We start from the raw sequence: 17,787 nt of genomic DNA on the forward strand, positions 1-17,787 counted from the left end.
CAATGTCACATTAACCTTGTACATATCCTGTACCACTATTACATACTTCTCTGCCACTCCCGACTTCCTCATACAATACCACAACTCCTCTCTAGGCACCCTGTCATATGCTTTCTCTACTTCCACAAAGACACAATGCAATTCCTTCTGACTTTCTCTGTATTTCTCCAACAACATTCTCAAAGCAAATATTGCATCTGTAGTGCTCTTTCCTGGCAGGAAACCATACTGCTGATCACTAATCATCACCTCCCTTCTTAACCTAGCTTCCACTACTCTTTCCCATAACTTCAAGTTGTGAGTGATCAATTTTATCCTTCTGTAGTTACTGCAGCTCTGCACATCACCCTTATTCTTAAAGATAGGTACCAAAACACTTTTTCTCCACTCCTCAGGCATCCTCTGACTTTCCAAAATTTCATTAAACAATCTGGTTAAAAATTCCACTGCCATTTCACCTAAGCACCTCCATGCTTCCACTGGTATGTCATCTGGGCCAACAGCCTTTCCATTCTTCATCCTCTTCATCGCTGTCCTTACTTCCTCCTTGCTAATCTGTTTCACTTCCTGATTCACTATCCCCACATCATCCATCCTTCTCTCTCTCTCATTCTCTTCATTCATCAGCCCTTCAAAGTACTCAACACACTCTCCTCACTTGTGAGTATGTTTCCCTCACTATCCTTTATCACCCTTACCTGCTGCACATCTTTCCCAGCTCTGTCTCTCTGTCTAGCCAATTGGTACAGGTCCTTTTCTCCCTCTTTAGTGTCCAATCTCTCATACAACTCTCCATATGCCTTATCCTTAGCCTTCGCCACCTCTCTCTTTCCCATGCATCTCATCTCCTTATACTCGTGTCTACTTTCCTATGATTACTCCACTACTTCTAATTTTTAAGTTTCAAAACACATACTTTTTCCCCTTTATTGGGGATGCAAAATAATCAAACAAATTAATAAATGATGGTCCTTGTCATGTACAATGTGGTAACAATGCTCCCTTCTGCTCTGAAGTATGACATGGAAATCATATTTAAATTAATAAGAACATAATTACGGTAAAGGCTGCCTTGGGTTTGATCCTGCAAATTAGGCAGTTAAACAGTGACAACAATTATAACCACCATAGTGATCAATTTCTAATTTATTTCAATATATCTATTTAAGAAAATAAAAACCGCGGTGGTACAGCAGTAGAGTTGTTACCTCACAGCAAGAGGTTCTCCTGTTCGATTCTTGGCTGGAGTGCCTTCTGTGTGGAGTCTACATGTCCTCCCCATGGTCGAGTGACCTCCAAAAGACATGTGTGAATGGGCGTGCCTTCGCTGAAGGTTGGGCATTGGGCTGGCAACTCGGCACCAGAAAAATCGACTGCCAATCATTAGCTGACCGGAGTTCCTCTGTGGCGACCCCTAACCAGGAAAAGCCGAAAAGGCAAACAAAGACAGACATATCTATTTAAGAAAATGCAAGTATAATCATAATAGGTTTTATATCATATGAAAAGGTAGATGGGTTGTTAAAACAGTTATTATAGGTCATTTCTAAAAACACATTCCCCGGGATTCATGAAGCTCGGCGCAAGGCCAGCGTTAGGCTTGCGCTGACCGTGTGGCGTGAAGATGGCACAGTAGTGCCAAATGCATATTAATGAAGGTGCTCTGCCGCCACAGCCACGTGCATAGCAAATGAGCGTGAGTGCATAGGGCATGTCAAAGTCTGCACGGAGGCATGGAAATGTCAGCTGTCGACGTGCCACCTAAAATGCTTGCATATAACAATTTGCATGCAATAGTAATCACATCTATCAGTGTCCGTGGATACTGAAATGTCTGCAAAGCATGCAAGACAGTTCTTGTGAACACAAAATGAAGAAGCAAACACAAATGCACGGTAGGGAATAACGGGTCCCCATCCCTCGAATAAATGACATTGAAAACCATGTGCCCGTAGTCCAACGCAGTGTAGATAGTTATACCAAGTGGAAGTGAAACGCATCATGTTAGCGCACCGCCAATAGCTACGTCCAGCCCAATGGTCAGGGTCACCAGCTGTCCCACATTGTGAGGGAGAGTACACAACTGGGCAGATGTGTCCATAACAAAACCACAATAAATGTAAATATGTAGCAACCGTATGACAGAATTATATCCCACAATGCATGTAATAGTCACATACAATAGGTATGTCCGTATTTAACATACCATATGTGACAGGAAATAGAATAAGCATGAAAATGAAACAGAAGGAGCATATAAATGTCTACAACAATAAGGCAACATGTTGGCTTAAAGGAACAGTATTATCAGTAGTGTTGACTGTGGGTATGTGTTGTCCAGTACAATCAGATATGTGTCCGGAATATATCCCATCCTGGACATAGGAAAAGGTGGCATCCTACCAATGATCAGAGCAGTTGGCCAAAATCTGCACATATGCGGTCCAAGCCGTACTTGTCAGGATGTGTCACAGTTGAACGGGTATTACCAGGGTGTACCAACCATGTCATGAAAGTTAAGTATGGATGTGTACCTATGTGTGTGATGTATAGCATGTGGAATTTGAAACATGCCAGGGTAGTCCACACAACCATACAGGTACCTGACATATGTAGTGTATGCAATGTGTTACCTTGACCATGTCATGGGCCATCAACCAAAGCAGTGATGGATGGAGTGTCAGGAATATGTGTGTGTGTGTGTGTGTGTGGGGGGGGGGTAATGGTATAATCCTCAAAGGTGAGACTGTGTCGTATGCAGAATAGGTGAACTGGAGGTGTATGAGGGAGCAGCGGGTGAATCAGAAAGAAACACAAAGAACATGTAAACACATCTGCAATACAACCTGACAGGCCATACTGTAGAACACAATTCCACAAACATATGAATATTAAAATGTGCGATACAAATGTACAGAAATGTCACCGGCACATACCCACAGATTGCTCCTGATGGAACCAACCAATTTAAATGTAACACACCTGGATGCATAATGCAATACCCATCATCCCCTCCACAGCACACAACCCGCCCCCATACCTGAACGTCCACCAAATCCAGCCATACTTGGCCTACTAGCTTGGCACAGCCACATCTACACACAGTAACCACTACCATATGTAGTAGGCAGTGTCACCCTAAGCAGTTTCAGGACTGCAAACTATATATCCCTTGCATGTAAAACTCCTAGCACATTTTCGTAAAGCCAAAAGAATGGTCGGTATTGGTCTTGTTAAATTTTTGGATACCCCTCATGGGATAAGTAACTTGTGTAAACATCAGAATGGGTATCAAGACATGATGTCCAGTCCTGTAGACATCTGGACACAAGCTAGAATGTGCAGTAGTGGTGCATGAGACTGTCCAACCCTAGATGGTCATGCAGAACCTACTACCCAGGATCAAGCACCTGCCCATGACACACATGTCCCGACATGAATAATCGAGAGAATATATTGTACACATTTGCATAGTGGCACTTGGAAATAGGGTGATGAAGGCACTGACGTAAACAGGATACCCCCTGATCCACTGTGTGAGGGACAGTCACTGTGTGGGTAGGTGTGTCCTGACCAACAATCACACAATGCCAAATGTCCTGTGATTGTATGAAATAACTATGTACCATACTGCATGTAACAGTTGCCTAAAGCAGTCATGTCAGGATAGAAAATACGTAATTCATACAAGAAACAGACTAACAACTAAAGTGCTAAAGGTATAGGCTCAAAGCTAGGAAAATAATGAATGTTCTAAACCTGCACTGACCGTGGGTATGTGTTGGCCTAAACAATCTGGTGTCCCCAGAATATATCCTAACCTGTACATATGACAATGTGTCAACCCTACTAATGGTCAAATCATTCGCACAATAACTGGCCAGCCTCTTAATCACTCACAAAGACAGTGACCTTTGGAGGAAAGGTGTTGAATGAGAATGACTAATTACAGCAATTAAGAGTAATAGATGCATTTAACTGCAGAAAATTACTAGTAATACGAATCTGTCAACACGTTCCAAGTTAATAGTACTAATATGGTAGAAGTGTCCGTGATTGTCCCTGATTTATCATAGCCTTGTCCCAGTCACTGTAGAAACTAGTCCCCAAGTATCACAGAGGTCTGTACACATATGTACACCAACCAACTGCCACATTTGACAGGACTATTGCATACCTGTAGTGAATTTATAACTGATGTCCAGAATAATATTCATTGTATCTATGAATGAATGAAATAGTCAAATGTGAAGGGAAACACGTGGAAACCCCCCCCCACCCTGTATTATGTAGTGGAACCACTCCCCGCCATATATTATGTGGCGCCGACCTAATAACGTGGTCAGAGGTGCCCAAATACCTGCATCTGTAAACACAGGTAGAATGTTAAAATCTGGAATAACTGTCCATGTGCTACATTTGATATTTGAACAGCTACATGGCAGTTCTAGTCACCAGTCGGACAAGCCTAAACCCAGACCAGCACATGAAAACCCTGACAATCAAACACACATATATGCGAGGACTATAAACGTAGGAGTTCTGAATAGCCTTGGAGTGAGTAGACATGCAGCACGGGTCCAGAGCAGTAGGAAACAGGGAATGTCAGAAGTGTAGTACTGCGGTTTTCCCAGCAGGAGAATGGATGCCTGCTGTGTAAGTGAAGCGGTGAGGCATATGTCAGAGTAGCTACGAACCATGGGTATACATATAAATGAGGCAGAACAACAATAGTGTAGTGGTTAGAGCATCGGCCTAACGTAAAGGCATTCCCAGTTCAAGTACAACTATAGCACATATTAATTTATTGTGTAATGAATGCCTCTATGCTGTAAAGCCAACATTTATATATGTAAAGGTGACCACGTGTCTTGCATGGGGCCGTTAACCAGATACCATCAATCAAAGTGGTACTTTCATAAGGAATAAGGCACATGTAATCACAAAGAAGTGGCAGTAAACATATGTAACTCAGAATAAGTAGATACAAGTGTGCCTGCACGGGTGTACGCAGCTTGTAGCATAGCAAATGTATGTTGTCTTGTACAGCTGTAACTTTTATATATATAGATATATATAGAAGATAAATAGATAGATAGATAGATAGATAGATAGATAGATAGATAGATAGATAGATGTGTGTATAGATAAATATCCACAGACATAACAGAAATATGCAATTATATATATATATATATATATATATATATATATATATATATATATATATATACATATATATCTCTATATATAAAATGAACGCTGAAAGATGAAAGCAAACATAAGGGTTGTGAAGGGAATCTAGAGCAAGTAAGGTATTATAAAGTGCTCGCAGCGTATGTCAGATAAAGCTGCACAAGAGTGAGTAGAGCACCGCTATTCACACCAGAGGCAGGGTTATACCAGTGGCCATAACATCGTTGAAGTGCTACGTCAACATTATACACAGATGGAATCAGATGGAATGTAGTACATGCTGCGACCATCTACACTTGTAACCCGCAAATCGTTCGTAATCCATAACACCAGGAAAGGCACGTATGTGCAACTATGAATGGATGGGGACCCTGTGAATACACGAGGCGGTACAAAATATGTGTAGGGCCCCAACGCTCTGGAGAGGGCAATGTGTAAAGGTGTGTCATGGCTGCGATATCAGGTGGATAATGGCTGTTATGCGTGGAAACTCAACACAGGTGTGCTGGAGAAACTATAGATATGCGATTATGGACACAGGAGTGCTAGGGTATGTTGCGCCAGTTGCAATGGAGCAGCCCGTTGAGGTCAGCTAGTACATAGGTGCGATTCCCAGATAGAGCATCATCTGCGTGGAGACGTGTGAATGGGCGGGCAGCCCGGCACATAAAACCTATCTGCCAACCATGAGCGGAACGGAGTTATGCTGTGACAACCCTAAACCGGGAAAAGCAGAAAGACACAACTACATGCAGACATCAATATGTTGACGTACAATCTCAGTAACACAAACACTCATTCTATTAACATTAATAATATGAATGTGCACAGAAACAAACACAGTAGCAGGAATAATAGGCTGCGCATACGAGTAATAGTGACACTGTATCACATCACACTTATCAGCGGCACCCCAGACATGAAAAGTGTGACATCTGGCCGCTGTATAACGTGCAGTATACTGATCACAAGTTCACCGGAGTGAAGTGTCGGTGTCATAATGACTAAGGCAATAGTATGCTGTTGAAGCAGAGATAAAACCCAATACGCATGTGTAAGTGTCTATGTCCGGGAAATGTATAGGTTAACGGACACACAGATGTATATATATGATAAAAATGCATATATATATATATATATATATATATATATATATATATACACATATTTATATATATATTTATATACACATATATATATATATATTTATATATATATATATATATATATATATATATATATATATATATATATATATATATATATTTATATATATATATATATATAGGTTCATAGGTTTATACTAGGCTATCTGCCCTAAGGCATTTATAAGCCTAGCCCAAGGTTTTGTGGTTTACGCCACCCCTTATATGAAAAAATACTGTGCCCATTAGTTTGTTGTGCCTCTGTCCAGCAGTGACACAGAGATGATTCCTGGGGTAAACCTATGATCTCCCATCCACAGGTCAAGAATTCTCTTGAACAGAGCCAGCGAGGTGGTCTGCCTCACATGGACTGGGATTTTATTCCACAGCATAGGGAGTCTCTGAGTGATAAATCTATCCCTCCAGCACGTCCTATTTATATTCGTGCTAAGGTTTAAGTCGCTTGCTCTAGTGGTTTTGGTGGATTTGGATTTTTTGAGGTGGAGTATGTCCATTAATTCCGGGTTGGACATGGCCTTGTATGTCAGGCACATGTCACCTCTGAGCAGACAGTATGCGACTGAATAGAGCTGGAGTTTCTTCAATCTGGCAGCATATGACAGATTTTGGAGTCCCTTTATCCTTTTCGTGAGGAACTTTTGGGGTCTCTCCAATTGCTGCAGATGTCGGGTGAGATACATCCCGAATGATGGGGCATTGTACTCGATCATTGGTCTGATAAGTGAAGAGTGCAGGGGAACAATGATCTCACTAGATATATATATATATATATATATATATATATATATATATATATATATATATATATATATATATATATATATATATATATATATATATATATATATATATATATATATATATATACACACACAAAGATATACTACATATATATATAGATAGATATATATACACATACAACAGGTATTGATATATACACATACACACAAAACAAATATATATGTCATTGTAGACATACACATGTACATAACTAGGTTACTTTACAGCAATTAGGGGTAACATATTTACAGCCCTGGCATATGTGACTGGGAGGTCCAATAAATAAATGTTGTACCTCCCACACTGCCCAGCTAGGCCGGTCAGACATACAGACAGGCAATAAAGATAAATACACTGCTGATGTCCAAAACACCGGCAGGAAAGTACCAGTGGGAGAGATCTGCAAGGTCTACACTTTAAACATGGATAACGGTGTCCCTTGCTGGACCCCAAAAATTCAGTGTACATGTGAACCCGTTGTCATCAATGCGAGCAGGATGTAGGTGTACATGGAACAGTAGGTTGTGCAAATGTGATAATACATGGATTGACAAAACGTACGACATGTGTCCTGAGATGGGGAGAGTGGGCAATGTGTAGGGGTGTGCTCATACCCCAGCTGCGCTCACAGTAAGTATTTGTCATGAGTGCTATAGAGGGTTGTCAGGTAGGTGAACCATGGGTATGCAATAATGGGCTTAAGTGTGCAGGTGGTGGTTGGCAGAGATGTAGTAGGCCTGCCCAGTGGAAGTCATTAATATTCCTATGTGGGCATAGCAGACGCCTATACCTCCCAAACCTGAAGAGCACATCTACCGGATAGTCTGTAAACCATCGGGGGAATACATAGGGACCAAATCAGTGCCCGATTAGCATAGACGTCCATAGTTATGAATCAGAATGTAACAAAGTCCAACTAAACACTTCCAGAACTAGCGATATTAAGTGGACAGGTGGCGGAATACAGGTAATCATAGATGACAACATGTATGAGTCATAAACAGCATGTACCTCGACAAACATGAATGAATACATATGCTCTGTGACTGTCAATGTGTCTGGTTAATAGAACCAATCGTCTAAATTTGTCCCACAGGGTGTTATGCAGTGTTCCTGATACAGTGTTCATTCTCCCCCATTGGTATGTGAGGTCTGCTAGTGACGGAAAGTGCATAATTTGCTGACCACCTTAGGTAGATGATAGCATAATAGATGAGGTTCACCACTCGTATGCCTTTGAGGGACACACCCATCTGGGCAGTTGTGTCCTGCAAAATGAATGTTATGGCACATGGCCTGTGAGTTCGGGAAAGGAGGCCATATATTGTGTGTAGTGGTGTCAGAAATTGATTTGTTGAATCAGAAACGGCTACATGTAATAGGAAACAGTATTAGCAATTATAATGCTACAAGAATAACTTTAATGTATGCAAACCATTGAAGTAGTCAGTTTACTACTGGCTGTGGGTATGTGTTGCCTTGACACATGTGATAGCTCTACATATAGGATCTATAGGGCCACCACCATTCTGAATGGCCAAAGTGGGACCTGCTCTGTAGAAATGTCAGACGTACCAGGGCAGAACATACCTACAGCCATGCATAGTACAGAAATATACATATCAGCACAAATCAAAGCGTAGTCTAGCAGCAGTAAAGTTGCTTATGCTACTACATATAACATATCGACGTGTCAGGTATACAAGACCTGTAACAAGCAACCACTACAGACACGTAGAATATGAGAATGTCCCCTAATCAGGACAGTTGCAATGGCTAGAGTATTGTCACATGACATATGCCTAATGAGGGACTGTCCCATGCAAAGTGGGAAAGGTGTTACTCCTACAGTCTCCCATCGTGCAATCTGAAAGGTGGAAAATGTACAGTAGGTATGTGGTAGTATGACTCGGCGGACATCACCTGTTTTTGCAGCCTGTACACCCTGACTACCCCACCACTTCTTTTGTCCCTCCCAATGTCACCAGGCAGGTATAGACACACCCCTAGCTTCGGCGTGCTATGGCAGAAGCACTCTCGAGGCACAGTTCTGCAATGTACATACAGTATGCCTGACCCCCCTCCCATGCTGTCAACTATATTCGAGCCCTGCACCCGGCTAACTACACACATACACTCTAGGGATCTGCATCACACCCTAAGGATAAATGGGATACACTATTTTCAACCTCATCTGCATAGCATAGTCTTCTAATGAATAGTTATATGACCCATACCGAACCTCCAAATTAATAACCACTGCATAGTGTCGCTAAAATCCGTACACAACTGGTAACAGGTGCCTTACTATCACCATATTCAATGTCCCATGGTCTTCCCAGCAACAATATAACCGGTGTCTACATGACTACAACCCGGGACTCTGCACACTACAGACGATGTGCATTACCACTACGCCATGGCAGATATACATACATCCCAGGTTATCACGTACAGATCATCTGGCACATACATTCAATAGTGCTGATGTCCCCAGACATATATGTTTATATCTATGTCTATCTCTCTATATCTACATATATCATATATATTATATGTATATATATATATATATATATATATATATATATATATATATATATATAGATACACACATATACATGTACACACATATGTAGATATTGCATTTATATCACAAAAGCGGACCACATGACAGCAAAGCATTAGACAAGAATGAAAAGGAAACTACATGTGCCACCTGCATCATGTAGTGTTGTTATTATCAAGGCATGTGTGTTTTGTTGCGTTACATGGGTCAGACTGTATTAAGGGTAAGAGTAGGGCTGCTGACATTTACTCACCAGACCTATTGGCAAATGTATGTGTTGACAACCCAGTGTCTTGGCAGAATATGCGGGCTGTGGACACTATATAGGTCAGCAACAAAACACACTGAACACATCCTGCAGTTAGTCACCCACAGATACCAACACATAGGGTATAACTGCCAAACACACACAGCTGCCATGCCTTGGAATCGAGCACCTATCTGTCTATTCTACCACACTACAGCATTACACAGTAACAGAACGCGCTACCGAGTTTCAGCATCACCGCACTCCCAGAGGCATACTTCTGGGTGGGTGACATTATCAGCAAAGGCAAAGACGCCGATAGGGAGTGTACGGAGAGTGAGCTGTCTAAAAAGACATCATTCTGTTCCCAGGCAGCTGGAAACACACTCACACACATGTGGCAGGGCTGGGAGTCAAACATATACCTAACTACCTTATCACACTAAAGCATTACAGAGTTACAGAATGCACTACCGAGATTACTGGAGCACAGCACTCCCAGAGGCATACTTCTAGGTGCATAACATCATCAGCAAAGGCAAAGATGCCGATAAGGAATGTATGGAGAGTGAGCAGTCTAAAAGCATTACCCTGTCCCCAGGCAGCTGGAAACACACAGACACACACGCACACTTGGCAGGGCTGGGATTCGAATATACACCTAACTACCTTATCACACTACAGCATTTCGCAGTTACAGAATGCGCTACCGAGATTACTGGAGCACAGCACTCCCAGAAGCATACTTCTAGGTGGATGACATCATCAGCAAAGGCAAAGACGCCCATAGGGAATGTATGGAGAGTGAGCAGTCTAAAAGCATTACTCTGTCCCCAGGCAGCTGGAAACACACAGACACACACACACACACACACACACACACACACACACACACACACACACACACACACACACACACACACACACACACACATTTGGCAGGGCTGGGAGTCGAACATACACCTAACTACCTTATCACACTACAGCATTTCACAGTTACAGAACGTGCTACCGAGATTACTGGAACACAGCACTCCCAGAGGCATACTTCTAGGTGGATGACATCATCAGCAAAGGCAAAAATGCCAATAGGGAATGTATGGAGAGTGAGCAGTCTAAAAGCATTACTCTGTCCCCAGGCAGCTGGAAACACACGGACACACACACACACACACACACACACACACACACACACACACACACACACACACACACATTTGGCAGGGCTGTGAGTTGAACATACACCTAACTCCTTATCACACTACAGCATTACCAGTTACAGAACACGCTACTGAGATTACTGGAACACAGCACTCCCAGAGGCATACTTTTAGGTGGATGACATCATCAGCAAAGGCAAAGATGCCGATATGGAATGTATGGAGAGTGAGCAGTCTAAAAGCATATTACTGTCCCAAGGTAGATGGAGACAAACACATGGCAGTGATGTGAGCGGGACAACTGCCTATCTACGGAGCACTATTACAACACTACATAGATACGAGATGCGCCACAGACAGTACACCCTTCAAGACAGTCAACCACTGTGTTCAATGTAGGAATCCATCCTGACATGGGGTATGGACATCTGTTGCCTGGATTACCACTTTCACTTTACAGGATTTCAATGGTCATGCCCATACACAGAGGCACATAACCGACACAAGGTGTCACTGGGCATGTTCACACACACTTAGTAGCACTCGTCTGTTTGGAATGTAGTGTGTGTCCATCTACACAAGGCCGTACTGGGCATGCTCACACAGTAGTAGTGAAGGGCTGTCTTGTATGCACATGGATTCTAAACACGGAAGGACACAGTGTGTTGATAGTGAACATTGTTAGAACGAACGCTGCACTACATATATCTGACACTGGTCATCAGTGCTAGATGTGTAGCATTTGTAATCACAGCTGACAATCCAGATCCAACAATGGGGAATACGGACATCTCTGCAGTGAGGAGCACCTGGCATATAGCACAGTTGTGGACAATAGCACTACCACCGTATACCTCAGATACAGACATGTGGGCCATAAGACCATGATGGACCACTCCAGGTGTTACTGTCCCCACATACATGAAGGCCACTCACGAGTACTGACCAGTACACACTCAAGAGCCATCACAGATGTCTCAGGTGCAGATCGCAGTGGTAAATGCCGCATTCTACTATGTAGCCCTCAGACATCACCATGTCCTTGGACCAGCAACACACATCCATACATTACTACAACACCATGTTACTCATGACCAGTGGACTGTACATAGGCCTACAGCAACTGTGCAGACTACACATGTACTGACAGAGTTCCATCATGTGGTATGCAATGCAATGATACCACTGTTCATAACCAGGTTGGCTCTACACATAACAAGGGCCCTGGCTCTTACACAGCTGTAACAGATGACTGTCACTGTACACCAAAAAACACTCATGTTTGGATATGACATACATGTAATTGCCTTGGATATGTACATGGCCCACACACACAACGCATATGTACATAGCATAGCTTTTGCTGTCCTCCGTGCAGACAAGTGGCTACAGCAATTACATGCATGCACATGGAAGGTAGGTTCATGGCTGTTGAATGCTAACAGTACATAAGGTAGCAATGCTGACTGATGTAACATTCCCTCTGTACTAGTTACCCATGACAACCATCATATCATACAACAGTCCATGTGTCATGTATGTCATCACACATGTCCACCAATTGCAATGCATACACACATGGCTACATGACAGGAATGTAGGACCAACACACATGTACATGTAGTGGTGTGCATTTAGCTACCATGCATGTGCAGTAGCTGATGTATGTCATTCATCTGTGTCTAACTACAACATGCAGTTGCAATGCAGCCCCATCACTGACACCTATATATGGTGAAATACTGACAGTACGGTAGGATGTACATCAGGTATGGATGGATGTGTGTACATAAAGTGGTGGTCCACCTTTGCAGATGGATTTTTGTTAAAGACAGCTCACAGGTGTGTCACAAGCCATCCTACCATGACATGTGCAAACAGTACGCTATGTTACTGTTACTTGAAGGTGAAGACATACAACCTACACAGCGGTCAGGGTGTTACTGACTGTAAATCACTTAACACCTGTAACACTTACGTCCTCCCGTGTGCATATAGCAGCACAATTGACAAAGGTAGCGTTGGTACACATAATGCGACCAATACTGCTGCATGTCTGTCAGACGTATCATCATATAGCAGGTGTATGATTCACAGTACTGCCATGTGTGTTTGCTTGTGTGACCATATATGCCACGTATGGTGGGAAATACATCCCAATTGTTACACACCCCTGTACACTGTTGTAGAGATCTGTACATACTGCAGTGTAGAAAGCAAGACGTAGGCAGGAGTGGTGTGTGTATCACACACATGTCAGTTATCTGTATGTGAATGACATTTGTGGACTCCACAGTGTGTGTGTGTGTGTGTATATGTATGTATGGCTGTCTGGTGCATGGAGTGAGGGTTTATGCTACCATACAGAACAGACATGATCCCTAACCCCTCATGGTGATGCAGTCTACTACCCTGTTGATGCCATCGGTCTCAGCCTTACTGGCTACCTGTACATGTTCATTCTCTGTGTCGCATCATGTGGGTGCACAGTACTGTGAAGGTGATTACCACATATGCTGGGGTCCTCACCTCAACACTATCGAGTGTGCATTATAGTGTTGTTGACCCCGTGAGTGTGGGCATGCTACTGTGTGTTTCTGTGTATGTCTGTGCATGTTCTCATCCTGTAATGTAACAGTGTATTACTGCTACACAGTGAGGCCTCATGCTATCAACTGGCCTCTAACATTGACATCAGCCAGACCTCTGTGTAAACCCCCCGCACTATGTCACTATACCTGTGATGTGACCCGGTATGGATGTCACGTCTCTAGCCACTGTAGCCTATTAAACAGCTCACATGTTTCTGGATCAGTAGATGTGTGGACATCCGTGGAATGGTAGCCTTTCTAACAGTGAGGTTGAGGCTACGTATAGCATGCTGGTATTGCCATACATGCCTGTGAGTACTCCACATTTACACATGGGAAACACTGCTACTTATTGGCACATGCAATTAGACCTTAAGGGGGGAAGCAGGGCATCATTACCAACATGCTGTTACTGTTGTTACCAAGGCACATACTGTGAACATACAACAATGCACTCTAACTGCAAACACTGTAACGTAATGGCACATGCAATTAGACCTTAAGGAGGGAAGCAGGGCATAATTACCAACATGCTGTTACTGTTGTTACCAAGACACATACTGTGAACATATGACAATGCATTCTAAACCTGTACTACATGGTATGTCTGGTGTGTGTCAACAGTACACAACAAATGTAATATACACTTATCTCACTATTCTGTTCACCCTGTGCATCAGACCTTATGAGCATGTCCCTGCACCGATGGTGTAGATGACAGGGATGCAGCATAAGCATCATCATATGCACAGGGTGATAATGTTTGCCAGGGGCATAGGCTGCACCAGTGGATGACATCATGTGTGTGGGTTAGGGCCGGTGATCTGATTGGACATGTGTGGTTGTTATGTATGTGGGTGTTGCGGTGCCCTACAGATGTTTCTGCTGTGTGCGTGTATGTGTGCACACAGTTCTGCCATGTGTCCGGCCTACACAGGGGTATTATTGACAGCTCCAGATTGTACAGACCAGGATGTACAACTCACTGTGTTCGGCCACAGCCACGTGACCTGTGCCTGCCAGGGGTTGCATGGGCACTACCAGGCAGAGGTACATATTGGCTACTGTCCGATGACACATGTCCACTGGAAATGTGTCCCCGCTGGGAATGTCCAGGGCCACATCCATGTGGCCTGTTGTGTCCTGGTGTGGACAGCGCAGCACCAGCTGTGGGAGTGGGCATGTGAGGTAGCTTATTCACGTTGACCTGCACCAGGTGGTGTAGCTGGCCTACATCCACATGGCCTATGCCTCACTCCTACCAGATGTTCCAGCACAGACAGCTCACACTCGTGGATTGCCATGCCACGGTCAGGGATTCCAACCATGTCACCCAATCGCCTGTCCAGAACATCAGCAATCTGCTGTTGAGCATTTGCCAATGCCTGGATGTTGTCATTTAAAGAATGGATAGCACTTCTCTGTTCTGCCATTCAGCACGTGCCTGTGCCGCCATTACAGTCTGAAACATGCGTCTGGTGACACCAGCTGCTGCACTCTGTCCTGCAGGTGCATGTCTGCCAGAGGTCCTCCTACGAGCAGCACTGGCCACATGCCTGTGTGGCACATCTGCAGTCATTACACTGACACCATGGTGTGAAGACACACCTTCTGTAGCCACCACATGTTCCTGTTCCAAGCTAATACACGCTGACTGTCCTTCCTCTATGGCCACTGGTGATGGGGTATGTGTTGGCATGAGAACTGTGTGCGGGGAAGAGGGGGACATAGCTGGGATGGCAACCATTGGCACAGATTCAGCCCCAGACAACCCTGCCTGTACCTCATGCATATGTTCATCACTGCTATAATCTGTGGGGACACTAACATCAGATGGACCGCAGGAGGGTAACGCACCTACATCACCTGTGAATGCAAAGAAAGACTCTACATTACAAGAGACACACAGACAGACAGAGACACAGACACACAGAGACACAGACACACAGACAGACAGAGACACAGACACACAGACAGACAGAGACACAGACACAGACAGACAGAGACACAGACACAGACACACAGACAGACAGAGACACAGACACACAGACAGACCATGCATGTGATTTGACAGACGGCATGCAGCATGCATGTGATACAGCAGACAGCATGCAGCTCAGACATTAATAGTGGTAGTTAGCATACATCCCTGGGTTGCACACAACAGCAAGCAGGTGTCATATCAGAAGCCATTCAGTTCACACAATCATGGTAGTAAGCATGCATCCCTGTGATACACCATGTGGACCAGCACAGGTTAACAGTACACATGGCTGATGTGACCTTGACATTAACATGTAGTATGACATGTAATCTACTAATGTGTGCATTGGCATGCAAACATGTCTGACACAATGGTGTCCTGACACATGTACAGTGGTGTAATGGGTATCACATTGCAGTGTTGTCTGTATGCCCTATGGATAGAATGCACTTTTATCAGATGTGCATGAGCATTGAAGGGTAGTATGAGGCGTCTACATTGCTATACAGTGTGAAGTACAGACACTGTGCCATTGCATGGCATCATGAGGCGTCTATATAGCTATACAGTGTGGAAAACACACACAGTGTATAGCCATGACTGCGTGCATACACATTACATAACTACTGTAGATTGTGACCCACATCGCTGAGGTGTATACACACTAAACCATGCTGTGTCATGTGACAAGTCACTGGAAGACCTAAGGATGACACCCCTGCACAACTACTAAAATGTCTTAGCTGCCTGGCAACCGTGTCCACACATGGCAGACTTGTCAATACACCATGTCTCACATGACATTTATGTACCACACACACGAGGTGCACAACTGACAGTGATGTCTAACAGCAGCAAGGGAAATGTACGGTATCTGTGGCCTGATGTGGTGTCTATGTCTGTGAAAGCTGTACAGGTGACTATTGTCATGCTATGACACAGTCATGATGTTCAACACATCTTATATGGTCGAATTAAGTGACACCTCCACAGGCTGTGCACAGGCTTTTAGGATGTCCAGTATTCCACATCAACTATATAACCATTCAACAAAGGCTATAGTTGGACCATGTGTGGACAATGTGCAACAGGGTGTATACACATCACATCTACTGTGTGTTGCTACATGTCTCTGGCCATCCTCCATGGCCATGTGTGAACATGTGTTGGCCAAATGTTTGTGATGGCCATCTATCTGACATGTCTGTGTTGTCCCATATGACATACACCAATAGATGTCAGATACCACAGGGTTATGCAGACAAAGGGTTGTATGTTTGGTATGTGGGGTATGTATTATGGGATAGTGAGACAATATTGCAGCCTGAATACTACATGTCTGGGACATGTCAGATGGCACATCACAATGTGTGCACCCATTTCAGGGGCATATTACACAATGGTGAATCCTGTGGGCTGCCCATATCCCAGCTCACTGTGTGGTACTGTTTGTGTACCACACATGTGTTGTTCCAATGTATAGTACATATGCCTACATTGAACAACACCTCCACCGTTGTATGCACAGCTGTCCACACATCTAGCAATGACAGATACTGTGGTTTCATGTTGGTGTTTCATTTAGTTTGTATATATTGCACATGGGTAGCCAGTGTGATTGATGACAGATGCGACCTGTATATCATGACTGGACCATACATTATGTGTGCATGTGTTAACTGGTAACATGGCGAATAGATCTATGCATTAACATGCCTGATACTGATAATTGTCTCACCTGCAATGGACTGATGTCTGTGCAGCACGCCAGAGGTACCTGTATAGGGGTGACACAGCAGTTTGAACATTATCCATGAATGTATGACAGCTACAGGGTGCACTGTGCATGTAAACACATTCGCCTGTACAATAGCATATAGTATGCACATGTGCACATAGACAGGGTAGCATACTGTAGTATGCGGCATGTGTGTAAACATACCTTGCATATGATGTTACATTACATATTGTACAGTGACACATGCAACTAAATGAGATATAATAGTCATATGTGCAGTAGTGACGTACCAGGCAACTCCAGGCTTGGTGGTTGGGAGACACCCACCTCCACGATGGCAGCTAGTGTTTGTGGAT

This window comes from Protopterus annectens, chromosome 2.part0 (genome assembly GCF_019279795.1).
Source record: "Protopterus annectens isolate FY-2018-M chromosome 2.part0, PAN1.0, whole genome shotgun sequence".
NCBI classification, from domain to species: Eukaryota; Metazoa; Chordata; order Ceratodontiformes; family Protopteridae; genus Protopterus; species Protopterus annectens.